At 44.6% G+C, this 26,662-nt stretch overlaps 1 protein-coding gene across 1 annotated transcript in view; it reads right to left on the reverse strand.

The window, feature by feature from the left end:
* Window positions 1-25,097, reverse strand: part of Wwp2 (WW domain containing E3 ubiquitin protein ligase 2) — a 201,199-nt gene extending 176,102 nt beyond the window's left edge. The window contains exon 1 of the mRNA XM_045141797.1: window positions 25,041-25,097. The gene's annotated coding sequence lies outside the window, so the exon portion shown is untranslated. The remainder of the gene's footprint in view (window positions 1-25,040) is intronic.
* Window positions 25,098-26,662: the final 1,565 nt, after the last annotated feature.

Genomic DNA, 26,662 nt, shown 5'->3' on the forward strand with positions numbered 1-26,662 from the left:
GATATAAGGAAGCTCTGGGTAGAAGAGTTCCCTTTTTTCCTTCCTTCCTTCCTTCCACTTGGCTGCTGGAGCTGCTCCCTACCTTCTAGCGTGGATTGAAGACCAGTACGGACTAAAGACCAACATCAACTGAAGACCCACGTGGATCGAAACCCAGCGGCTCCTCAGGAAGCCTCCAGGCTTTCCGGCACCATCTGCAGTGCTGGATCGGGACTTCTGAGGCATCTGGCCACGTGGACTGAGCAGCTACCAGGTTCGGTGATTCTCGGGCCTGCAACTGCTATTGGACTACTGTAAGCTAATCCAATAAATTCCCTTTTTAAAATAATTCATTCTAGTAATTATGTTCCTCTAGAGAACCCTGACTAATACAATGGGGCTGGAGATGGCTTAGCAGTTAAGGCACCTGCCTGCAAAGCCAAAGGATCCAGGTTCAATATTCCAGGACCCACAAAAACCAGATGCACAAGGTGGCCCATGCATCTGTAGTTCATTTGCAATAGCTAAAGACCCTGGGGCATCCATTCTCTCTTTATCTGCCTCTTCCTCCCTCTCTCTCAAATAAATAAATAAAAATTTGAAAAGTATTTAGGCCAGGTGTGGTGGCACATGCCTTTAATCCCAGCACTTGGGAGGCAGAGGTAGGAGGATTGCCATGAGTTCCAGGCTACCCTGGACTAGTGAAACCCTACCTCGAAAAAAAAAAAATTAAAGAAAGAAAGAAAGGGGGTAGTATTTAGGATGAGCTAGAGATGGCTTAGCAGTTAAGGCACTTGACTGTAAAGCCCAAAGACCCAGGTTTGATTAACCAAGCCCCAAGTAAGCCAGATGCACAAGGTGGCACACGCATCTGGAGCTGTGTGCAATGGCTAAAGGCCATGGTGTATTCATTCTCTATCTGCCTCTTTCTTAATAAATTTTTAAAGTATTTAGGGGGCTGGAGAATAGGTCAGTGGTTAAGTCCCTTGCTTGCAATGCCTAATGACCCAGGTTCAATTTCCCAATACCCACGTAAAGTCAGATGCACAAAGTGGCATATGCACCTGGAGTTTGCAGTGACTAGAAGCCCTGATACACCAATATTCATTCTCATTCTCTCTCCCTCTCTCTCTTTCTCTCTACTGGTAAATAAGAAAAAAAAAAAAAAAAAACTTTCTCTTTTCTTTTGTAGCTCTTGTTTCGATCCTTGCCAAAATCCTAAACATGCATGCGTAGGGTTTTCTCCCTGTTTCTTGAAATCGCTCCTCTCCACATACTGCTTACCAATCTCCACTGCTAAACCTGCATGCTTCTGGACCCTAACTCAACAGGCCTGCCTTTTTCTCTTCCTATCCCCCATCTCCCTCCTTCCAGCAGCTGCTGAGATTTATAGCTCACCTTCCCTGTAGTTTTTCATTTAAGTGCTAATAAAATTGTTTTCAATCTTTCTCTCAGTCCATGTCTAAATTCTTTTATTCATGAGACTCAGAACCCACAAAAGGGAACCCAGGCTACCGAATAAGACCATGAAGGGATAACCTAGCTCCTTTGAGACAGAACAGGTGATGGCCATATTCTACAATTCAGTCCACTTGAGAATCATGAAGATGCTGAAAGCAGTACAATTTCTAACATAGGAACATGAACAATATTTTTGAGATGCTATAATTCCAGCATTAGGACTAGGAATTCAAGGCCAGACTCAACTACATACCAGTTCAAGGCCAACACAGGGTACATGGACCTTGTCTCAAAAATAATAGCCAGCTGAATATCCATGACCTCACAGTGCCTGACACTACCTACACCAGACCATCATAAGAGGAGGAAAAGATCATGACATCAAAATAAAAGAGAGACTGAATGAGATGGGGAGGAGATATGATGGAGAGTGGAATTTCAAAGGGGAAAGCGGGAGTAGAGAGAGTATTACCATGGGATATTTTTTAGAATCATGGAAGTTGTTAATAAAAATTTGAAAAAAAAAAAGAAAAAGATCCTGTTTCAAAAGAAAATAATAATAATAGCCAGGAGGCCAGGCTTAGTGGCACACACCTTTAATCCCAGCACTCCGGAGGCAGAGGTAGGAGGATTGCTGTTGAGTTTGAGGCCAGCCTGAGACTACATAGTGAATTCTGGGTCAGCCTGAGCTAGAATAAGACCCTACCTCAGAAAACCAAATAATAATAACAATAATAATAGCCAGGGGCTGGAGAGATAGTTTAGCAGTAAAGGTGTTTGCCTGTAAAGCCCAAGGATCCCTGTTCAATTCTCCAGGACCCATGTAAGCCAGATGTACAAGGGGGCACATGCATCTGGAGTTCGTTTGCAATGACTGGAGACCCTGGCATACCCATTCTCTCCCACCCCTTCTCTCTCTCTCTAATATATAAACAAAATATATTTTAAGTAACAGTAATATCCAGGTATGGTGAATCATGCCTTTAATCCCAGAACTCAAGAGGGAGAGGTAGGAAGATCACTGTGCGTTCAAGGCCAGCCTGGGACTACAGAGTGAGTTCCAGGTCAGCCTGAGCTAGAGCAAGACCCTACCTCAAAAAAATCAACAACAGGGGCCAGGTGTGGTGGTACACACCTTTAATCCCAGCACTTGGGAGGCAGAGGTAGGAGGATCGCCGAGAGTTTGAGGCTACCCTGACTTCCAGGTCAGCCTGAGCCAGCGTGAGACCCTACTCTCAGAAAACCAAAAAAAGGGTTGGAGAGATAGCTTAGTGGTTAAGCACTTGCCTATGAAGCTTAAGAACCCCGCTTCAAGGCTTGATTCTCTAGGACCCACATTAGCCAGTTGCACAAGGAGGCGCATGCATCTGGAATTTGTTTGCAGAGGCTGGAAGCCCTGATACACCCATTATCTCCCTCCCCCACCCACCCACCCCCACCCCCCATCACTCTCAAATAAATAAATAAAAATAAACAAAAAAAAAAAGCTAACCATCAAGCCCTGTGGCTGACACCCTCCACTCTATTTAAAAAAAAAAAAAGAATACCAAAAAAATCAACAACAAAAAATTAAAAAATATTTAGCAAGTTCCTGCTACTTCCCACAGTCTTGTAATGATTAATGAGGCTAATGATGGTCAAGAAGGACCAGAGGGGCTGGAGAGATGGCTTAGCGGTTAAGCGCTTGCCTGTGAAGCCTAAGGACCCCGGTTCGAGGCTCGGTTCCCCAGGTCCCACGTTAGCCAGATGCAAAAGGGGGCGCACGCGTCTGGAGTTCGTTTGCAGAGGCTGGAAGCCCTGGCACGCCCATTCTCTCTCTCTCCCTCTATCTGTCTTTCTCTCTGTGTCTGTTGCTCTCAAATAAATAAATAAATAATTTTTTTAAAAAGTCAAAAAAAAAAGAAGGACCAGAGGACAATTATAGCAAAGCACAGAGAATGACAATCCCAATGAAATTTTAAAATAAGGTCACAGCTAAACAATATAAAGACAACTCCTGTAATTTTTTTGTTGTTTGTTTTGTTTTTGTTTTTGTTTTTCAAGGTAGGGTCTCACTCTGGTGCAGGCTGACCTGGAATTAACTATATAGTCTCAGGGTGCCCTTGAACCCGCAGTAATCTTCCTACCTCTGCCTCCTGAGTGCTGAGGTTAAAGGCATGTGCCACCACGCCTGACTTCATCTAATTTTTAATATTTTTAAATTTTATTTATTTATTTGAGAGAGACAACGGGAGCACCAGGGCCTCCAGCCACTTCAAAAGAACTCCAGACACATGTGCCACCTTGTGCAGCTGACTTACATGGGTCTTGGGGAACTGAACCTGGGTCCTTTGGCTTTGCAGGCAAAAGCCTTAATCACTAAGCCATCTCTTCTTCCCTTTTTTTTTTTTTGGCTGTAGGGTCTCACTCTAACCCAGTTTGACCTAGAACCTGAAGTTCACTATGTAGTCTCAGGGTGGCCTCAAACTCACAATAATCCTCCTACCTCTGCCTTTCAAGTGCTGGCATTAAAGGCATGAGCCATCATACCCAGCCCATATAATTTTATTTATTTAGACAGAGAGAGAGAGAAAGAAAGAGAGGAAGAATGGGTGTTCCACGGCTTCTAGCCACTGCAAACTCCAGACACAAGCACCACCTTGTGCATCTGGCTTCCAATGGGTACTGGGGAATCGAACCTAGGTTCTTAGGCTTCACAGGCAAGTGCATTAACCACTAAGCCATCTCTCTAGCTCTCATCTAATATTTTTAAACAAATCTTTGTTTTTAATTTTATTTATTTATTTGCAAGCACAGAGAGAGATAGAGAAAAGACAGACAGACAAGAGAGAATGGCCAGGGCTTCTAGCCACTGCAAACGAACTCCAGACGCATGTGGCCCTTGTGCATCTGGCTTATGTGGGTCCTGGGAAATTGAACCTGGGTCCTTTGGCTTCGCAGGCAAATGCCTTAACCTCTAAGCCTTCTCCAGCCCTCATCTAATTTTTTGAATGGGTAAACCAGATGCACTCAGGAGGCTGAGACAGAAGTATCGTTGTAAGAGGCCAGCTCAGGCTATAGAGTGAGCTCCAGATCAATCTAGGCTAGAGTGAGACCCTACCAAGAAAGAAAGGACGGAAGGATGGAAGGACGGAAGGAAGGAAGGGAAAGAAGAAAGAAAGAAAGAAAGAAAGAAAGGAAGGAAGGAAGGAAGGAAGGAAGGAAGGAAGGAAGGAAGGAAGGAAGGAAGGAAGGAAAGAAAGAATAAATATAATAAATGGGTAAAAGATCTGATTAAAACTTTCTCCAAAGATCCCAAATGACTCATAAAACCATGAAAAGATGTTCAATATCATCACGTATCTCTGTCACCCCATCATGGCTAGAAACAGAACTCTAACTGGCACTTTGAATGAGTATGTTACTCAGATGTGATACTGGAACATCACCATTTGTCATTAGAAAATATTGGTGCATTGAGCCATGTAGACATTACAAATGTTGGCACATTTCATTACACAATGTTAAAAAGAACCACATTTGTGAATGTCACCAGTGATCTCATCAGATAAGGCTCCAAGCACTGGGAAGTTGTCAAGCTTTTGGTAGTAGATACAAGCTGTCCAAAATTTCTGTTTTGCCACTGGCAACAAAATACTGTCAGCTGTTTTCTTTAAAGTGCCAAATTCACTTCATTCATTTTGAAGAAAATGTCTGTCATACACCCCAGTAACTTCAATTTGCTTCTCAGTTGTTTTTTGAAGTAAAAATGGTATTTCAAACAAAAGTAACTAAATTAACTCTGATTCAAGTAACAGCACAGGTGCTTGTCCTTAGCACAATCTGAAGAGCTTGTTTCCAGGTTCTAGTGGGGTAGCACAGCTACTCCTTACACTTCTGAGCAAGAAGCATCCTCCTCTACTGAGGACACAGCTTCAGAGGGACACACAGAGCAGTGAGGAAGGGGGTACCAGCTTCAGACAGATCAACTGAATCAACCCTGGCAATCAATGGAATGACAGATGTCACAGTCACATCTCCCTTACACCCTCAGCATAATCTTCACAGTAGATTTCAATGCAGAATAGTGGAAAGACATGCTCAAGAATGAAAACAGCAAAAATAAAAGATCTTACTACTCCAGTCAGGACATTCTTATTGAAACTTGCCCTTTTTTTTTCTTTTTAACCAAGGCTGTTATGGTAGAGAATATAATGATAACAGCACACTTTGACTCATGCTGTGACACTAACAGTTTCGTTCATCTTTGCTTCTGTACCATCACTGCAAATGTGATGACAGGTAACAGGCAAGTAAAGGACTAGCGTTACTATGAAAATAGTTTGGGCCTTGCAAGACCCTAGCAGAGTTTCAGGATGCCAGATATCTAAGGACCACACTTGAAACTGCTGGTATAAGGGCTGGGTGTAGTGATGCACACCTTCCCAGCACTCAGGAGGCTGACACAGGAGGATCAATGTGAGTTCAAGGCCAGCCTGTACTACATAAGAATTCAAGGCCATCCTGGACTACACAGTGAGATATTTCGAAATAAGTAAATAATTTAAAAAACATTGTAAGGGCTGTGTGTGGTGGCACGGATCAGCTGGGATCAGCACAGGGAGTGGGAGAGGACCTGAAGTAGTAGGATTATGAGTTTGAGGCTAGTCTACACCATATACCAAGACTCTGTGTCCAAAAGAAAATAATCAAGAGGCTGAGGTAGGAGGATCACTGTGAGACTGAAGCTAGACTGGGACTACACAGTACATTCCAGGCCAGCCTGAGCTAGAACAAGACTGCAAAAAATACATAAATAAATAAAATAAATTCTGGCTCTATTCAACATCCTTAACACCTTGTTTCATTCTATTTGCTTCTGGTCACTCCTTCTGATTTTTTTTTGTTTTTTTTTTTTTTTTTTGAGGTAGGGTCTCACTCTAGCTCAGACTGACCTGGAATTCACTCTGAAGTCCCAGGCTAGCCTGGAAATCATGGCCATCCTCCCACCTCTGCCTGTTGAGATTAAAGGCTTGCGCCACCACATCTGGTTGTACCTCCTGACTTCATTTAAAGAGCTCTTCAGTCCCAACATGTGCTTATAAACTCCACAACTTTATGGATAGAAGCCCTTTATGAGAATCAAATGTGGCTACTTTTAGTGATATTGACTTTGACACCCTTTCAACAGCTAAAATCAACTTATGCCTCATAATTTTTACCAAAACAAAAAGAACTGGCCTTATTTGTAAGATATGTACATTTTCCAAAAAGACTTATAGGAGCTCTTTTTTTTTTTCCTAGTCTTTTTTTAAATATTTTATTTTTATTTATTTATTTGAGAGAGAGAGATACAGAAATAGGAAGGCAGACAGAGAGAATGGGCACGCCAGGGCTTCAGCCACTGCAAATGAACTCCAGATGCATGCGCCCCCTTGTGCATCTGACTAACGTGGGTCCTGGGGAATCGAGCCTCAAACCGCAGTCCTTAGGCTTCACAGGCAAGCGCTTAACCGCTAAGCCATCTCTCCAGCCCTGGACTAGTCTTGAGGAACAGGGCCACTCGCATGCTGCAGAAGCACTCTTGCCTCTAAGTTATTTCCCCTGACTCTGGACTAGCCTTCATAGACATTTTGCCTCTGGTGGAAGCGTTTAAAATGTTACTCAGAGAAAAAGGAATACACCATTCTTCAGCTCAAGAGCTCAACAGACTTCATGCCACTAACTGCAGTGGTGAGACTCCATCCTCTTGCGCCTGTGCCATGGCAACATCTAACACCGATGAACTCTTTCCAGAAACACTTTCTTCCCTTGGCTTCCAGGACTCCACACTTTTGTTCTCCTCCTGCTGCTCCTGTTTCTCCCTGCCCCTACCCTGGCCTTTTAAATCGTGGTATATGTCCAAAATGGAAAGCTATGTCATTCCTGGTAACCGTGAACACAGTTCACATGGACAAATCATAAATTGGTAGGTGGGGCAAGAGGCAACCTAAGTATATTACATTGGTATAAGTACGTTGGTGTACACTTGAACTGACACAGAACACCTGCACATATTGTAGACACACAAGTGTAAGAAACAAAAGCATGGAAAGGAAGCCAGACATGGTGGCCCACACTTTTAATCCCAGCACTCAGGAGACAGAGGTAGAAGGATCACCCTGAGTTCAAGGCCACCTGAGAATACATAATGAATTCCAGGTGAGCCTGGGCTACAGCAAGACCCTGCCTTGAAAAAAAGAAAAAGAAAAAGAAAAGGGCCAGGTGTGGTGGTGCATACCAGTAGCAGACAGCTTTAGGTTCACTGAGATGAACTTCCATACCAGGCACAGTTATGGAAAGAAGGGATTTATTGTAGTTTACAGATCCAGAAGAGGTTCCATAATAGCAGAAGAAGCTGGCCTGCTTTCACATGACCAAACACAGAGAGAAAAACCACAAGCCAAAGGCCACATAGCACAGCACACTTCAGGAATTCCAGCAAGGCACACTTTGCACATCTTTAGATTGGAATCTCAAACCACACCTTAGGACTGGACCCTAAACTGTCTCCAGCCACATGACTGCAGATCCAAACTACAAGCTAATAAAACACTGAATAGATAGCCCCCAATATACTCAAACTATCACATTCCACACTTGGCCCCCAACAGATTCAACATCATCACACATTATAAACTGTATTCAGTCCAATTACAAAGGTCCCCACAGTCTTGACCAACTTAAGACAGTTCCAAAGTCCCAAGTCTCCTTTGAGATTTAAGAGTTTCTCTTAGCTGTGAGTCCTATAAAGTCAAACAAGTTGAATAGTTTTAACATATAAAGACACTGATGAGGGAGGGTATTACCATGGGATTTTTTTTTTATAATCATGGAAAATGTTAATAAAAATTAAATTTAAAAAAAAAAGACACTGAGTAAACATTTACAACTGGTTTAAGGCATAGCAAGGAGAAATGAGAACAATGTAAACTCAACCATCATCAAGCAGATATCAAACATCTGCAGTTCAGGTCTAATATAACCAGAGATTGATACTCTCCACATTTTCCAATTCCGCTCCTCCAGCTAGGCAGAGTAGCCAGGGAAACATTTCTATCCCAAGGCAACAGTGTACTCCATGGTAGCCCTTGCACAGTCTTAGTATATCCAAAACATCTTCAGGTCTCCATGCAAACCATGGTCCATCTTCCAAAGGCTCTTCTGGCCTTATCAGGGTCATCATGCCCTACCTCATGCTGCATCTCAGCAGGCTCCTAGAATCATGTGTAATTCATGATCACTCCACCCACTTTTCATGCTTCCAAAACCAATACCAGGTGTGCAGGACACAGCCATATTCTTAATTCAGGGATGAAATAAATCTCAACCTTGAAAAGCAGGTTCCTTCTTAAGTCAACTTTTTCCAAAAAGAGTTTTCATTTCTATCATAGTCTTTCCTCAGGCATCATCTCATTGTTTTCATGTAAAGCAGTTAGGGCCATCTTCCTAATTTGCTAATGTGTTTCAGCAACCTAAAACCAGTCTCAGTGCCTGTAATTTTAACTTGCTTGAAGCTTTCCAACTTAAAATCTTAAATCTTTCAGTCCAACATCTTGAGCCAAGCACATCAGTCCATTACAAATTTAACCTTGATCAAACTCTTTGAGAGTGGGAAACAGGACGCAGCCAGCCCTTAATGCCAGTATCTCAGTTCCAACAAAGTCCTCTGCAGTCTTTCCTTCCCCTTAGAAAGTTCATAAGCCAAGCCTCAAAGTTCAGTACTCTCTGTCCTTAGCATTTTCAAACTCTCACAAAAATAGTCCATAATACTTGGCTTGCTGCTCCAGAAGGCATCTTCAGTTCCAAGCACCAAGTCCATGCCCATTGCTCCAAAACAAAAGTTCCAAAAGACCAAAATCCACATGGTCAGGTTCATCTCATCCCACATTCTGGTATCACTTTCAGTAGCAGACAGCTTCAGGTTCACTGAGATGAAACTTCCAGACCAGGCACAGTTATGGAATAAAGGGATTTATCGAAGCTTACTGATCCAGGAGAGGTTCCATAATGGCAGAAGAAGCTGGCCTGCTTTCACAGGACCAAACAGAGAGAAAAACCACAAGCCAAAAGCCACACAGCACAGGACACTTTGCATATCTTTAGATTGGAATCTCAAACCCACCACCACACCTTAGGGCTGGACCCTAAGATCCACCCAGTGACACTGCCTACAGCCAGGTGGCTGCAGATCCAAACTACAAGCTAATAAAACAGAAAATATATTGAGGCCATCTATTCCAACTACCACAACACCCTTAAACCCAGCACTTGGGAGGCAGAGGTACAAGGATTGGCATGAGTTCAAGGCCACCCTGAAACTACATAGTGAACTCCAGATCAGTCTAGAGCAAGAACCTACCTTGAAAAAACAAAAACAAAATTTAAAAAAAAAAGGAAAGGGGACAGGAAAAGAAACAGGAGAGAGGAAGGTAAGAGAGAGAGAAGGGGAAAAAAAAGGGAACAGAAAGGGGAAAGGGAAGGGAAGAGAAGAGTGGAACAGGGAGGGCTGGAAAACTGGTGTGGTGGTATCATTCAGATGACCCCATAAAACTTAGGTGTTCTGAATGCCAGAATCCCAACTGATGAAGATTTGGAAATTAACGCCTCCTGGAGGCAGTATATTGTTGGAGGCTTATGGGTATTAAGCCAGCTTCCCCTTGGCAGTGTTTGGCACACTCTCCTGTTGCTATGGTCCACTTTATGGTGGCCAGTGGGTGATGTCCATCCTCTGTTCATGTCATCATTTTCCCCTGCCATCACAGAGCTTCCCCCTCGAGCCTGTAAGCCAAAATAAACCTCTTTTTCCCACAAGCTGCTCTTGGTTGGGTGATTTCTACCAGCAATGTGAACCAGACTGCAACAGTAAAGTGGTACAAAGGAGTGGGATTGCTGCTAAACACCTAACTATGTGGCTTTGGCCTTTTGGAGCTGATTTTCAAGAGGAATGTGGAAGGATTTGAAACCTTGGCCTAAGAGGTGCCTTGCAGTGCTGTAATACAGATTGAAGGACTATTCTGGTCAGACTTAAAAGACCTGAATGCAGTAAGAACTATGGACTGTGAGGTTTGGCCCATAAGGGTGAGAAAGAGCTTGGCCTGGACTGGGATAGCAGTTTGTGTGTGAAGCTTGCTGTTATGCCTGGGTCCTGAGAAGTTGTGCAGGCTTGCTTTACATAGAAATGAACTACTGTGAGCAGAGGATATGATACAGAAAGAAAAATCTTTGGGTGAACTGCTGCCCCATTCAGCTGCAACTGAGAGATTACAACCTTTGAGATTCGGCCAGCTGACCTGCACTGGGGCAACAAGAATGTAGACTCTTAATACAGAAGAGGTGGTAGAAAGAATGTAAGAGCCAAAGGAAGGGTAGGACTCCTTACAATGTGCTCCCTCCATACATAAAATGGCCTGGATATCCATGACCTCATAGTGCCTGACACTACCTACACAAGACCATCATAAGAGGAGGAAAAGACATCAATGACATCAAAATAAAAGAGAGACTGATTGAGATGGGGAGTGGATATGATGGAGAATGGAATTTCAAAGGGGAAAAGGGGGGGAGGGTATTACCATGGGATACTTTTTATAGTCATGGAAAATATTAAGAAAAATTGAGAAAAAAATAAAAATAAATAAATTTTAAAAGAATGTAGACTCTTTTGAAGTGCTCAAGGAGTGTCCTGTTCTTCAAAGTCTGCTTTATTCCCCCCTAGATGAACAAACTGGTACCCTAACTAGTATTGTAGAGTATAAGAATTGCAAGAAAGAAGGCCACTGAGAAATTCTGCTGGAACTGAGCTGATAACCTCCTCCATGTAGACCAGCTTACAGAAAGCTGGAAGAAGCCATTCGGCATGGAGTTCAATGGGAGAAAGAAAAAACACCAGTGAAGATACTCAACAGTGGACACTGCAAGCCTTATATTTGGCCAGCCAGGCCAAATGAACCAACAGGTACAATAGTGGCATGTCTGTCATGGTGGAAACCAACTGCCCTCTAATTGAACTGGAGGCCCACTCCATGGGAGGGAATACATCCCTGATACTGAAAACTTAAAACAGGAGTAGTCATGAGCCCTAGGGTGTAACGTCTGCTGCTGTCTGGCTAAATGTATATACTATGCTCACCAAACTGCCCAGTAAGCACTTCTCTTAATGTTCATACCCTTATATTAATGCTACTCTCACTTTTGGTTGAGAACCTTCTCTTTTCAGATGGCAGTGACCTTGGAATGACTCAGAAGGCACCACAGTTCTGGGAAGAAGTGACAGGAGTGCTCAGCACTGCAATATCTCTATCACACCTTCCAAGGCTCAGGGTCCATTGCTGAAGAGGTGGCAGAAAGAATGTAAGAGCCAAAGGAAGGATAGGACTCCTTACAAAGTACTCTCCCAGACACAAAATGTCCTGGATGTTCATGACCTCACAGTGCCTGACCCTACCTACATAAGACCATCATGGGCTGGAGAGATGGCTTAGCGGTTAAGTGCTTGCCTGTGAAGCCTAAGGACCCCGGTTCGAGGCTCGGTTCCCCAGGTCCCACGTTAGCCAGATGCACAAGGGGGCGCACGTGTCTGGAGTTCGTTTGCAGAGGCTGGAAGCCCTGGCGCGCCCATTCTCTCTCTCTCCCTCTACCCGTCTTTCTCTCTGTGTCTGTCGCTCTCAAATAAATAAAAAAAAAAAAAAAGACCATCATAATAGTAGGAAAAGATCATGACATCAAAATAAAAGAGAGACTGATTGAGATGGGGAGGGGATATGATGGAGAGTGGAGTTTCAAAGGGGAAAGTGGGGGGAGGGAAGGCATTTAACATGGGATATTGTTTACAATCATAGAAGTTGTTAATAAAAATAATAATAGGGCTGGACAGATGACTATGCGGTTAAGCGCTTGCCTGTGAAGTCTAAGGACCCAGGTTCAAGGCTCGATTTCCCAGGACCCACATTAGCCAGATGCACAAGGGGGTGCATGAGTCTGGAGGTCATCTGCAGTGGCTAGAGGCCCTGGTGTGCATCCATTCTCTCTCTCTCTCTCTCTCTCTCTCTCTCTCTCTCTCTCTCTCTTGCTCTCAAATAAATAAGTAAAATAAACAAAAATAATAAAAAACAATGAACAAAGAAAAAATTTTTTAAAACACAGCATGTCAGTTAGATAAAAATAAAGCTATTACCGAAAGAAAAGAAAAAAAAACAACTGCAAGAAAGAGAGGGCCATTAAGTTTGCAACATGGTCTTGTGTTTTGGAAATGGCCATGGGCAGTATGAAGCAGGTTTGCTGGATGCCTGCATGAAGAGCCCATGGGGCCATAAGGTGAACTGTGGATTGCAGTGGAAACCCAGCGGAGATGCTAGAACCATGAGATGGCTGCTAAGGAAAGCTGCCAGCCCTGATGAAGTTTTCCAGGACTGTGAGTAGCCTAGCTGGAGGAGCAGAATTGGAACTCCAGAGACTGTTACTGGTTAGAATTATCATACTTGGAGATTTGTCACTGGCCAGAGTTTGAACTTGAAGCTACAGAGTTTGGTGTTTACCCTGGTTGTTTTAAATCTTATATTTGCTAAATACTTCTTTGCTATGCCCAATGCCATCTTTTGTAGTGTGAATCTTTATTTTATGCTATTATGGGTTTTTTAGGGATGTTTTGGTATTATGGCTCGGTTAAAATATCTTGGAGTTGGGTGTGGTGGTGCAAGCCTTTAATCCCAGCACTCAGGAGGCAGAGGTAAGAGGATCACCATGAGTTCAAGGCCACCCTGAGACTACATAGTGAATTCCAAATCAGCCTGGGCTATAGTGAGACGCTACCTCGGAAAAAAAAAAAAAAAATCTTGTGACTATGGGGAGGTTTGAACATCACTGGGATTGATAAAAACGATGGGGACTTTGAAAATTGGACTGAATGCATTGTATTTTACATCATGTATAGATATCAGTTTATGGGGGACAGGGACAGAATATGGTGGTTTGATTCAGGTATCCCCCATAATGTTATATTCCCAGCTTGAGGCAGTGTATTATTTGGGGTGAGCTTATGGGTATTATAGCCAGTTTCCCCATGCCAGTGTTTGGCACACTCTCCAGTTGCTATGGTCCACCTTATGTTGGCCAAGGAGTGATGTCCACCCTCTGCTCATGTCATCGTTTTCCCTGCCATCATTGAGCATCCTCAAGCCTGTAAGCCAAAATAAACCTTTTTTCCCACAAGCTGCTCTTGGTTGGGTGATTTCTACCAGCAATGCAAACCTGACTGCAACAGATAGCTTAGTGATTAAGGCGCTTGCCTGCGAAGCCTAAGGACCCAGGTTTGATTCTCCAGGTCCCATGTAAACCAGCTGCACATGGCAGTGCATGCATCTAGAGTTTGTATGCAATGGCTAGAGCCCCTGGAGTGCCAATTCTCTTTCCTTCCTTCCTTCTTTCTTTCTTTCTTTCTTTCTTTCTTTCTTTCTTTCTTTCTTTCTTTCTTTCTTTCTTTCTCCTCCCCCTCCCTTTCTCCCCTCCCTCCCTCCCTCCCTCTCTGTCTCAAATTTAAAAAAAAAAAAATTAAGGAGGGAGGGAGCCTGGGGAGATAGGCACTTTCTTGCAAAGCCTGCCTACCTGGGTTCAATTCTTCAGATGCACAAAGTGGCACATGCATCTGGTGTGTATTCAAGGTGGCAAGAGGCCCTGGTATGCGCATTCTCTGATTCTCCTCTCTGTCACTCTCAAAATACATAAAATATTTTTTTTAAACACGAGGATTCATGGAAGAGGGGGCAGAAAGATTAGAGCCACAAGTCGGGACACTACAAACAGTGATATTGCTTTTTCCCCATAACTGATGGCTACCCCCACAATGTACCACCCACAGTTCCCATGGAGATAACTGGCACCCCCAACAAAAAGGGTCCCTTTGAAGGGGGAGCAGGGATGAAGGTAGGATGGTACCAACATGTGCTGTTTACATACTGAGTATGTCCGTAACTAATAAAATAAATAAATAAATAAATAAATAAATAAATAAATAAATAAATAGAGGAGGAATCTGGGCAAAAGTAGGAGGATCACTACAAGTTCAAGAACAGCCTTGGACTACAGAGAAAGTTCCAGATCAGTCTAGACTAGAACGAGACCCTACCTGGGGCGGGGGGGGGGGAGAGAATAAAAAGAGGGAACTAGAGAGATGGCTCAATGGATAAAGTGTTTGCAATGCAAGCATGAGGATGTGATTTTATTCAGATGTTTATTTTTATGTATTTACTTATTTGACAAAGAAAAGAAGAGAGAGGGAAAGAGAATGGGTGTGCCAGGGCCTCCAGCCACTGCAAAAGAACTCCAGACATGTGCACCTCCTTGTACATCTGGTTAACATGGGTCCTAAGGAATTGAACCTGGGTCCTTTGGCTTAGCAGGCAAATGCCTTAACTGTCAAGCCATCCCTCCAGCCCAAGAATGTGATTCTAGATCCCCAGCACCAACATAAATGCTAGATGGATGTGGTAGCTGTGCAGGGGAAGTGGAGACAGCTAGACTAGGGAAATCAGTAAGCTGTGAGTCCAAGTGAGAGACCCTGTTTCAGTAAAATAAGAGAGGAAGTCACCCAATTTTGACTTCTGGCCTCCACTTGCACACACGTATGTATGTGCACCAACACATGTGCCTACATGCACACACATACACACACACACACACACACACACACACACAAGGAGGGGATGCTGAGCTCATTGGTATAGCACTGATCTAGCATGTACAAGGCCCCAGGTTCAATTCCCAGCATAACCAAAACAAAGACTCAGGCACAGCTTCTTTGTAACTACACACCAACCCTGTTTCCACCTCCTAAAAGAGTCTGTCCAAAAGCTCTTTCCTTCACAACCAGTCTTCCCAGTTCTTTTAACACCAGGCCTTCATTCATGGCCTCTCTCCTCTGCCCAGCACTGAGTTAGTTATCTTCCTTTCTCCAAGAGTTCATGTTAAAAAACAATCCAACAGCATCCAACTTTGCCAAGTGACATGCATACAATGATGGGGACATAAAAAGCAGGGGGCAGAGGAAAGATATGATCGGAAACACACAGAAATTATTGGCTAATAATAAAAAAGCTTGTAAAACATGTTTCATGGCAAAACGAGCAGCTGAAGGCATGGGTGACTGAAGTGAGAGCACTGGCCCTGTCAGGACTGACTGGAGACTTGGTACTTTCCTAGAAGTTATTACCACTCAAGTCACTGACTATTTATACACAGGAGGAGAGGGGCAAGGACAGGGAACTTGGCAACCTTCTTTTTTTAGGGGGAGGGGTTGCAGAAAGGGAGAAAGTATGGGTACACTAAGGCTTCTTGCCACTGCAAATGAACTCCAGGCACATGGGGCACTGCATGCATCTGGTTTATATGATGAGTACTGGGGAATGGAACTTGAGCCAGCAGACTTTGCAAGTAAGCACCTTTAACCACTAAGCTATCTCACCAGCACCCCCCCCCCCTCATTAACAGGTAGGGTCTCACTCTAACCCAGTCTGACCTGGAATTTAATCTGTAGATCAGGCTGGCCTCAAACTCAGAATGATCCTCCTACCTCAGCCTCCTGAATGCTACAATTAAATACATGCACCACCATGGCCAACTACCCTGATGTTCTTACCTCTAAGAAATTCTAGAATTGGGCTGGAGAGATGGTTTAGCAGTTACAAGACACTTGCCTGCAAAGTCAAAGGGCCCCCCATTTTGATTCCCCAGGACCCAAGTAGGCCGGGGACACATGTTTCTAGAGTTTGTCTGCAGTGGCTAAAGGCCCTGGAATGTCCATTCTCTTTCTCTCTCTCTCAAATAAAAAATTAAATATGTTTTAAAAAAGAAAAAGAAATTCCAGGGCAGGAGGGATGGCTTAGCAGTCAAGGCGTTTATCTGCAAAGCCAAAGGACCCAGGTTCTATTTCCCAGGACCCACGTTAGCCAGATGCACAAGGGGGCACATGCGTCTGGAGCTCGTTTGCAGTGGCTAGAGGCCCTGGTGTGCCCATTCACTCACACACACTCACTCTTACTCTCTGTTACTCACTCTCTCTCCCCCTCCCTCTTTTCTGTCAAATAAATAAATAAAAATAAAATACTTTAAAAAATAAATTCTAGAATCTGTATCCTAAGTGACTCAAAGTCACTCAAAAGAAGCTCACAGGTTTGAGCCAATCAGATTTTTGTCACATATCCACTTGTCTTACTGACAGAAGCATCAGATCTGAATTCAAGATGAAAACAGATCAGCTCTCATTTCTCAGCTGCATGACCTCATGTGGAACACTTCACCATCAGCGAGATTCTCTTTGTGTTAATTCTGTAAGATGGCAGACTGGAAAAAAGTGTACATTGCAGCCAATCTATGTTTGGCAAAAACAGTATTTTTATTTATTTTCTTAATGTTTTATTTACTTATTATATTAATTTGAGAGAGAGGAAAGAAAGAAGCAAATACAAAGAAAAAATGGAGCCAGACATGGTGGCGCATGCCTTTAATCCCAGCACTCAGGACGCAGAAGTAGGAGGGTCGCCATGAATACAAGGCCACCTTGAGAATACATAGTGAATTCCAGGTCAGCCTGAGCTAGACTGAAACTCTACCTCAAAAAAAAAAAAAAAATGGCACACCAGGCACTCCAGCCACTGCAAATGAATTCCAGACACTTGCACCTTGTGCATCTGGCTTTAGGAGGGTACTGGGAGTACTGGGAGAATCAAACCAGGTTCCTTTGGCTTTGCAGGCAAGCGCCTTAACCATTAAACCATCTCTCCAGCCCAAAACTTACGTGTGTGTGTGTGTGTGTGTGTGTGTGTGTGTGTCTGTGTGTGTAAAATGTTTGTTTATTTTTATTTCTTTGAGGTAGGGTCTCACTCTAGCCTAGGCTAGCCTGGAATTCACTATGTAGTCTCAGGCTGACCTTGAACTCACAGCAATTCTCCTACCTTACCCTTTCGATTGGGATTAAAGTGGGATTAAAGGCATGCGCTACCACACCTGACCCCAAACCAGGATTTTAAAACATTAAAAGCCCATTATTGGGGCTGGAGATGGCTTATGGCTAAGGTGGGTGCTTGCAAAGCCAACAGACCTCGGTTCAATTCCCCAGGACCCATGTAAACCAGATGCACAAGGTGGCACATGTGTCTGGAGTTTGTTTGAAGTGCCTGTAAGCCCTGGGACGCCCACTGTGTCTCTTTCTCTCTCCCTCCCCCAATAAATAGATTTAAAAAAAAAAAACAAACAGTATTGGGCTGCATAGACAGCTTAGCAGTTAAGGTGCCTGCTTGCCTGTGAAGCCTAAGGACCCCAGTTCAGTTTCCCATCATCCATATAAGCCAGAGGCACATGGTGAGGCATGTATCTGGAGTTCGTTTACAGCAGCTAGAGGCCTGCCATGCCCATTCTATCTGCCTCTCTCCTGCCCACCCCGCCAAATAAATAAATAAATAATTTTTAGCCAGGCATGGTGGTGCACACCTCTAATCCCAGCACCTGGTAGGTGGATCACTGTGAGTTTAAGGCCACTGTGAGACTACAGAGTGAATTCCAGGTCAGCCTGGGCTAGTTCTAAGGGGTTAAAAAAAAAAAGTCAGCTGGGCGTGGTGGCGCACACCTTTAATCCCAGCACTTGGGAGGCAGAGGTAGGAGGATCGCTGTGAGTTCAAGGCCACCCTGAGACTCCATAGTGAATTCCAGGTCAGCCCGTGCTAGAGTGAGACCCTACCTTGAAAAACCAAAAAAAAAAAAAAAAGTCATTTCTACTAGCACATTCTTCTTACATATACATATACATATACATATACATATACATATACATATACATATACACATGTACACATACACATACACATATACATATACACACCACTCCCTGAGCGACCTCCTCCAGTCTGTTAACTCCAAACCACACACATGGCCAGCTCCAGCCCAGGCCTGTCACCAGACATCTAATGGCCTGCAAGATCTACACTTGGATTTCTACTAAGCATTTTATAATATTGTGAACAAAACTGAGCCCAAGCCACTTTCCTGGCAGCTTTCCCCTCATTTAATGACAACTCCATTCTTCCTGCTGTCATGCCAAATACTCTGGAATTACCTCTGTCTCCTCCCTCCCTTTCACACTCCATACCCCAGTCAATTCATTCACTCTTCCCACTGACTTCAAAATATGCCCAGAAGAGCAATGCCCTCCTCATTCACCTTCCTGCTTCTGCACTGGCTCTCCTTACTCCTCCACGCTGTAATCTGCATGTGTCTGTCAAAGGCAGTTCATCCCTGAGAGAAAACAAGCACCCTCATGATGGCCTTCACAGCATTCCATGACATGTCCTGCCCACCTTTCTCCCACACCTACCACCCTCTGACATCCTCTCTACTCCCAAATCATCCATTCTTCTACAGCCACCCTGGGCTTCTGACTAGTCCCCAAACCTGCCAAAGGTGTTCCTTCTTGCAGGCTTTTGACTTGTTCATCCCTTTGACTGAACTACTCGGGCCCCATTCAGCCCTTCAGGTCTTTACACCAGAACTGACACATAGGGCAGATATGGTGGCTCAAGTTTGTAATCCCAGCACTCCAAAACCTGAGGCATGTGGATCACCATGTGTTCAAGGCCAGACGAGCCTGGGCTACATAGTGAGTTCAGGGCAGCCTGAACAACAGAGTGAGCTCCTGTCTCAAAAAAAAAAAAAAAAAAAAAAGGGTGGGGAGGGAAGCCAGGCATGGTGGTGCACACCTTTAATCCCAACACTCAGGAGGCAGAGGTAGGAGGATCATCATGAGTTCTAGGCCATCCTGAGACTACATAGTGAATTCCAGGTCAGCTTGGGCTAGAGTGAGACCCTACCTCAAAAAACAAAAAACAAAAAACAAAACAAAAAAAAAAGGCCAAAATGCCTATATTCCCAGCACAAGAAAGGTGGAGCAGGAAGAATGCCAACCCAAGGCTAGCCTGGGCTACAGTGAGCTCCAAGGGCAGCTTGTTGCAGGGTAGGGTATATATGTAAATACAATTTTTTAATTTATTTATGAGACAGCTTTACTTATTTACTTATGTATGAGAGAAATAAAGAAGATGGGTATACTAGGACCCTTGCCAGTGCAAACAAAATCCAGACACATGAGCCACATGAGACACATCTAGTTTTATATGGATACTGAGAAACCAAACCCAGACCATCAGGCTTTGCAAGTATCTTTACCTCTGATCCATCTCTCCCACCCCATGTAATTTTTTGAGACAGGTCTCAAGTAGGCCACGAAGGGATCCAAATCCCTATGTAGATGAGCACAACCCTCCATTTCCAATCCTCTCCCTTCACCTCTCAAGTGCTGGGATTACAGGCATACACCACCAAACTCATTTTCAACATATATAATTTTGTCTTAGTTTCTTGGGAAATACACTTTCTTATATATTTTATATTTATTTATTTGAGACAAAAAGGCAGAGCAAGAGAGAGAGAATGGGCACACCAGGGCCTCCAGCCACTGCAAACAAACGCCAGAAGTATGCGCCACCTTGTGCATCTGGCTTACAGGGGTCCTGAGAAATCGAACCAAGGTCCTTTGGCTTTGCAGGCAAGCGCCTTAACCACTAAGCCATCTCTCCAGCCCAGGAAATACACTTTCAAAAAATTTCACAAACAGGTGAAACTGGGCATGATGGTTCCTTCACACCTGCAATCCCAACACTGGAAAGGCTGAGTAAGAGTACAGCCACAAGAGAATAGCTAGAGTTATATATGGTGTCAGACCAGCCTCAGCTACAATATGAGACCTTGTCTCAAAAAAAAAAGGCATGAGCCCAAGGTGGCACACACCTTTAATCCCAGCACTTGGGAGGCAGAGGTAAGAGGATCACTGTGAGTTCAAGGCCACTTTGAGACTACTCAGTTAATTCCAGGTCAGCCTGGTCTAGAGTGAGACCGTACCTTGAAAAAGAAAAAAGAAATGAGTACTGGGATTTCAGGAATGAGTCACTATGTTAGGCTGTAGCTCATTTTAATTACATTGCATTTAACCTAATAAAATATAGTTTATATCATATACTTATATATTACTATACTTATGATTATTCACTACATTTAAAAAATACCAACATGACTTTTCAGTTTTTCTCATGCTAAGCCTTCAAAATCTTGTATACTTTATGTAACCCTGGCAGACCTGGAACTCTCTATGCAGCCCAAACATGATCCTCAAGCAGTGATCCTCCTGCCTCTACCTCCCAAGTGTGGAATTACAGATATATACCACCACACCCAGTCTAATGCCATACTTTTTTTTGTCATGTTTTGTTTTGAGATGGGGTCTCATGTAGCTCAGAGTGACCTCAAGCTCTCTGTATCATCGAGTCTAATACTAACTTCTAACTCTACTGCCTCACCTCTGGAGAGGTAGAATGAGAGAGGCATGTGCCACCACAACAGTTTATGCAGTGTGGGGAATCAAACTCAGAGTTTCATGTAGGGTAGGCAAGCATTGTATCAACTGAGCTATAGCCCAGCCCCTGATGTCATACATGTGTTTACTTATTTATTTATTAGCAGAGAGAGACAAAGAGAATATGGGTGCACGAGGGCTTCTAGCCACTGCAAACAAACTCCAGATGCATACACCACTTTGTACATCTAGCTTTACATGGGTTCTGTTGAATCAAACCTGGGTCATTAGTTTTTGCAGTCAACTCCCTTAACTGCTGAGCAGTCTCTCCAGCCCTGATTAATATATTTTTTTGTTTTGTTCTCATTTTTATTTTTATTTATTTATGTGAGAGTAACAGAGAGAAAGAGGCAGAGAGAGAATGGGCACACCAGGGCCTCCAACCACTGCAAATGAACTCCAGACGCATGCACCCCCTTGTGCATAAGGCTAACGTGGGTCCTGGGGAATCGAGCCTCAAACCGAAGTCTTTAGGCTTCACAGGCAAGCACTTAACCACTAAGCCGTCTCTCCAGCCCTGATGTCATACTTTTTGAGAAGAAAATTATTCCCAGGCTGGGGAGATCGCTCAGCCGTTATGGCACTTGCCTGCAAAGCCAAACCACCCAGGTTTAATTCACCAACACCCATGTTAGATCAAGATGCACAGGATGCTGTATGCATCTGGAGTTCATTTGCACAACAAGAGGCTCTACCACACCCATATTCATTTTCTCTCAAATAAATGAGGATATTAAAATATATATATTTATTTATTTGGTGTGTACATGCACATGCCACAGCTTCTGGCCTTTATGTAGGGTTAGAGTATCCAAACTCAGGTACTTGAGAGTTGTCAGGCAGGTGCTTTATCCACTGATCCATCTTTCCAGCCCACGTCTCTCACTCTTTCCTCACAAATAAAAACTAAAAGAGGGCTGGAGAGATGGCTTAGTGGTTAAGGTGTTCGCCTGCAAAGTCAAAGGACCTCAATTCAATCCTCCAGGACCCACGCAAGTCAGATGCACAAGGTGGCTCATGCATCTAGAGTTTGTCTGCAGTGGCTGGAAGCCCTGGTGTGCCCATTCTCTCACTCTCTCTAATAAATAAAAATAAAGTTTAAAAAATGATGTTGGGTTGAAGAGGTGGCTTAGCAGTTGGGTGCTTGCCTGTGAAGCCTAAGGACCCCGGTTTGAGGCTCGATTCCCTAGGACCCACGTTAGCCAGATGCACAAGGGGGCACACACATCTGGAGTTCATTTGCAGTGGCTGGTGGCCCTGGCATGCCTATTCTCTCTCTCTCTCTCTGCCTCTTTCTCTCTTTCTGTCTGTTGTTCTCAAATAAATAAATAAAAATAAACAAAAATAAAAGTAAAAAAATCTAAAGGACAAGGTTTGGGAGACAGCTCAGCACCTACAGGCACTTGCTTGCAAGCCTGCTGACCTGGGTTCAATTTCCTAATACCCACACAAAGCCAGATAAGCAAAGTGGTACATCCACCTGGGGTTCATTTGCAGCAGCAAGAGGTCCTGGTGCACCCATATTCATATTCATATTCATATTCATATTCATATTCATATTCATATTGTGTTTCTCCTTGAAAATAAATATTTCTTACAAAAACTGAAAAACAGGGACTGGAGAGATGGCTTAGCTGTTAAGGCATTTGCCTGCAAAGCCAAAGGACCTCGGTTTGATTCTCCAGTACCCACATAAACCAGATGCACAACATGGCACATGCATCTGGAGTTCGTTTGCAGTGGCTGGAAGTCCTAGCGGCATGCCCATTCTCTCTCTCTCTCCCTCTTTCCCTCTCTCAAATAAATAAATAAAAATAAAAAACAAGTGAAAGGCAAATGAATCCAAGCTTTTTTCTCCTGATCTCACTTTCCCATGGACCACAACATGAAAAGTGGCAAGCTTGTCTGACAAGGGGAAAGAGAAAATTTGAGTTCAAATCCTGTGTTCACCACTTACTTGTGTGTAAGCTTTAAAAATTCATTTAAGCCAGGTGTGGTGGTGCATGCCTTCAATCCCAGCACTCCTGAGGCAGAGGTAGGAGGATCACCAATGAATTTGAGGCCACCCTGAGACAACATAGTGAATTCCAAGTCAGCCTGAGCTAGAGTGAGACCCTACCTCAAAACAACAACATATCATTTATTCACCAAACACTGACCAAGTGTTCACAACATACCAGGCATGAGGTTAGTAACCAAGGAAGCTAAATAAAACATGAGCCCTGGGCCGGGCGTGGTGGCGCACGCCTTTAATCCCAGCACTTGAGAGGCAGAGGTAGGAGGATTGCCATGAGTTCAAGACCACCCTGAGATGACAGAGTTAATTCCAGGTCAGCCTGGACCAGAGTGAGACCCTACCTCGAAAAACCAAAAAAAAAAAAAAAACATGAGCCCTGCCCCTTGAAGGATTTGCAATCTAGTCAGGAGACTAGTAAACAAGAGCAATAAATTGTTTAAAACAAAAATCAAGGGCTGGAGAAATAGATTAGCGATTAAGGCACTTGCCTGCAAAGCCAAAGGACACAGGCTTGATTCCCCAGGACCCACATAAGCCAGATATACAAGGTGGTGCATGCGTCTGGAGTTTGTCTGCAGGGCTAAAGGGTTTGGCATGCCCATTCTCTGTCCCTTTATCTGCTTGTTTTTTCTTTCTTTCTCTCTCTCTCTCTCTGAAATAAATAAATAAAACCCTGACATGCCTACACACAGATACAATTTAAAAGAAAATGAAAAAGAAAGAAATCAAGCCGAGCATGGTGGCGCATGCCTTTAATCCCAGAACTCAGGAGGCAGAGGTAGGAAGATTTCCACCCTGAGACTACATAGTGAATTCTAGGTCGGCCTGGGCTACAGTAAAACCCTACTTATTTGTTTCTTATGAAATGGGAATAACAACTTCCCAGGACTGTTAAAAATTTTTTATATCTTTGCCAAGTACTCCAAATTCTTGAACTCCTAACATATTAACAAGGTATTTTTCCTTAGTGACCCAACTGGCTCATGTGAATGTCCAATTTGAACCTTGACTCAGTTACTGCAGCATTCATAAAACTCGTTCGACTTCTGCAAAGTTTAGTAATTGTACAGAGAAAGTTGACATTTTATTTTATTTATTTTGAGACTGTATGTAGCCTAAGTTGGCCATAAATTCAATACAAACCACAAGCTGCCCTCTAACTTTTCTACCTACTATCTTCGTGTCTCCTGATCCAAGTCTCTTACTAACGAACCCAACAGACCTTTCAGTCACCCTACTGTTTGTCAAGATAAGCAGTCACGTGTTAAAGGGAAGCTGCATAACTTAAGCCTAAGAAAAAGTCAAAAGGCTTTGACAGACATTCCTCTAGCCAAGATTTCAGCAGTCAGCGTTGCTGAGGTAACGCTGGCCCACGTCGCAGCACACAACAGTGAAGATAAGTCATTTTATGGTCACAGAAAACTTCCCAGACCCCATACTTCTTTTTTTTTAATTTTCTTTTTGCCTCAAAGATGACCTGATCACCGAGAATCTCAAAGTAAGCCGATCTGAAGGGCTAGGTTCTCAAGAAGTGGAAACTCTACCCAAGCTGGGCGAAGTGGGTGACGAAAGTAAGATGATCAAGATCTGAGATCCCTCCTGAAGTTTAAAACACTGATCGGGACCGACATCGCAGTGCCGGCTAGCATCCCTACGGGAGCAGAAGCAAGGCAGCGCTCCGAAGGGGTCCAGGCCGCACCTTCCGGGTTCTCCTCCGTCCCCTGCACGCCCTAAGCCCGGTCCAGGCAGCCCCTTCCTCGGCTCGGGACCCCTCCAGCCTCCCGCACCCACGCTCCGGAACCCCGTTTCCGGAAGCCTCGCAGTCCGCTACACCCGCGGCCGGCCTGACGCCCACCTCGGAGCGTGGCCCCGCGCGCGGCCCGCGGCGCCCAGCCCGCTCTTTTCGGGCGGGAGCCCGGGACTCCCCTCCTCGGAGGCCGGAACCGCCACGCAGGCCCCTCCCACAGGAAGCCACCGCCCCCCGGCGCCCGGGCCGCGCCGCCCCCCTGGCCCACCGCGCGCCGCCCCCCGCCTCCGCGAGCCCCGCGCCGCCCGCCCGCCCGCCCGCCGTCGCGCCCCCAAGCCCCCACGCCCCCGAGCCGCGCCCGCTACCTGCCGCGGCCACTGAAGCGGCGCCCAACTCAGCTCGCGCTTCCGCCTTCCACCGCCCGCACTCGGGCCGGGTCACGTGACCGCGCGCGGTCACCTGACCCGGAAGAGGCTGGCCCGGCCCACAGGTGCGCGCCACGCAGGCCCAGCCCGGGCGCCCGGGAGCCCGAGGCTCTGTGAGCGCTCGGGTGGTCCCACTAGCTAGGCAGGTGCTCGGCCCTCTGCGTGACCCCGGCGCGGTCAGGAAGTGGGTGCCCAGTGCGTGCCAAGAGGCTGGGCTTAGTGTGCGGGTCTACCTTACAGGGACGGGTGGGATTGCTGCAGGTATGTGGGTAAAGACCTTTCCGTCAGTTAACTCGGCCAGTCTTGAAGCCCCTTGATACGGTTGCCAGGCAACAGAGAGGACGCCCCCTTAAATTCGACTTTCAGACAACCTGTGTAATTAGACACTAGAAGGGCATATCAAAAGTATGTTGATTGCCTGAAAAATCAAACTAAGGTATCTGAAAGCGGAGCACGGTGACTCATGCCTAGAATCCCAGTACGCCAGAGGCTGAGATAGGAGGGATAGCCCTGAGTTTGAGGCCAGCCTGGGGTAGAGTGAGATGCCTGGAAAAAGTAAATAAATAAATAAATAGGCATTGTATTTATATTTGCTAATGCTGACAGACCCACGCCTTCTATGAGCGAGCTGAGCTTTATTTTAATGCCTAGAAACATAAATGTCCGCATCTTGTGACACAAAACAAAGTGGAAAGGCCAGGATGGGGAAATCTGACTCAGCAGATCAAGTTAACTCGCTGTCTAAACAGGCAGTATCTGAGTGAGGCTAGGCATGGAGTGCACTTTAATCCCAGCACTTGTGAGACAGAGGTAGGAGGATCACTGTGACTTGGAAGCCAACCCTGGAATTCCAGGCCGGACGTGGTGGCGCACCTCTTTAATCCCAGCACTCAGGAGGCAGAGGTAGGAGGATCACCATGAGTTCGGGGCCACCCTGAGAATACAGAGTGAATTCCAGGTCAGCCTGGGCTAGAGTGAGACCCTACCTCAAAAAAACAAAAAAAAAAAAGTGAATTCCAGGTCAGCCTGGGCTAGAGTGAGGCTCTATCTCTAAAACATCCGGAAGAAAAAAAAAAATTGTTAAAAAAGAGTGTCTGAGCTAGATCCCCAGACCAAAAACTCTAGTGAGCTTCTGTCAGCCCAGCAAGCTGACACTGACTGCGTGGTGAGGAAACAGAACTTCTCTAAAGCTCTAGTGGAGAAAACAGCAGTGAGAATTCCAGAGCAAGGAACCCTGTCTGATACAAGGTAGACAGGACACCTGAAAGTTGTCCTCTGACCTTCACAAGTGTGCAAACACACACACACTACTTTTTATTTATTTCAAAAAATTATTTTGTTTATTTTTATTTATTTATTTAAGAGCGACAGACAGAGAAGAGAGAATGGTTGCAACAGGGTCTCCACCCACTGCAAACGAACTCCAGATGCATATGCCATTTATGCATCTGGCTTAAGTGTGTACTGGGAAATTGAGCCTCTAACTCCCTGCCAAATTTCCATTCCCTTTCCAGAGTAAACTGAATTTTACAAATTAGCAAAAACTTTATTTTTTATTAACA

Source organism: Jaculus jaculus, chromosome 1 (assembly GCF_020740685.1).
Source record: "Jaculus jaculus isolate mJacJac1 chromosome 1, mJacJac1.mat.Y.cur, whole genome shotgun sequence".
NCBI classification, from domain to species: Eukaryota; Metazoa; Chordata; class Mammalia; order Rodentia; family Dipodidae; genus Jaculus; species Jaculus jaculus.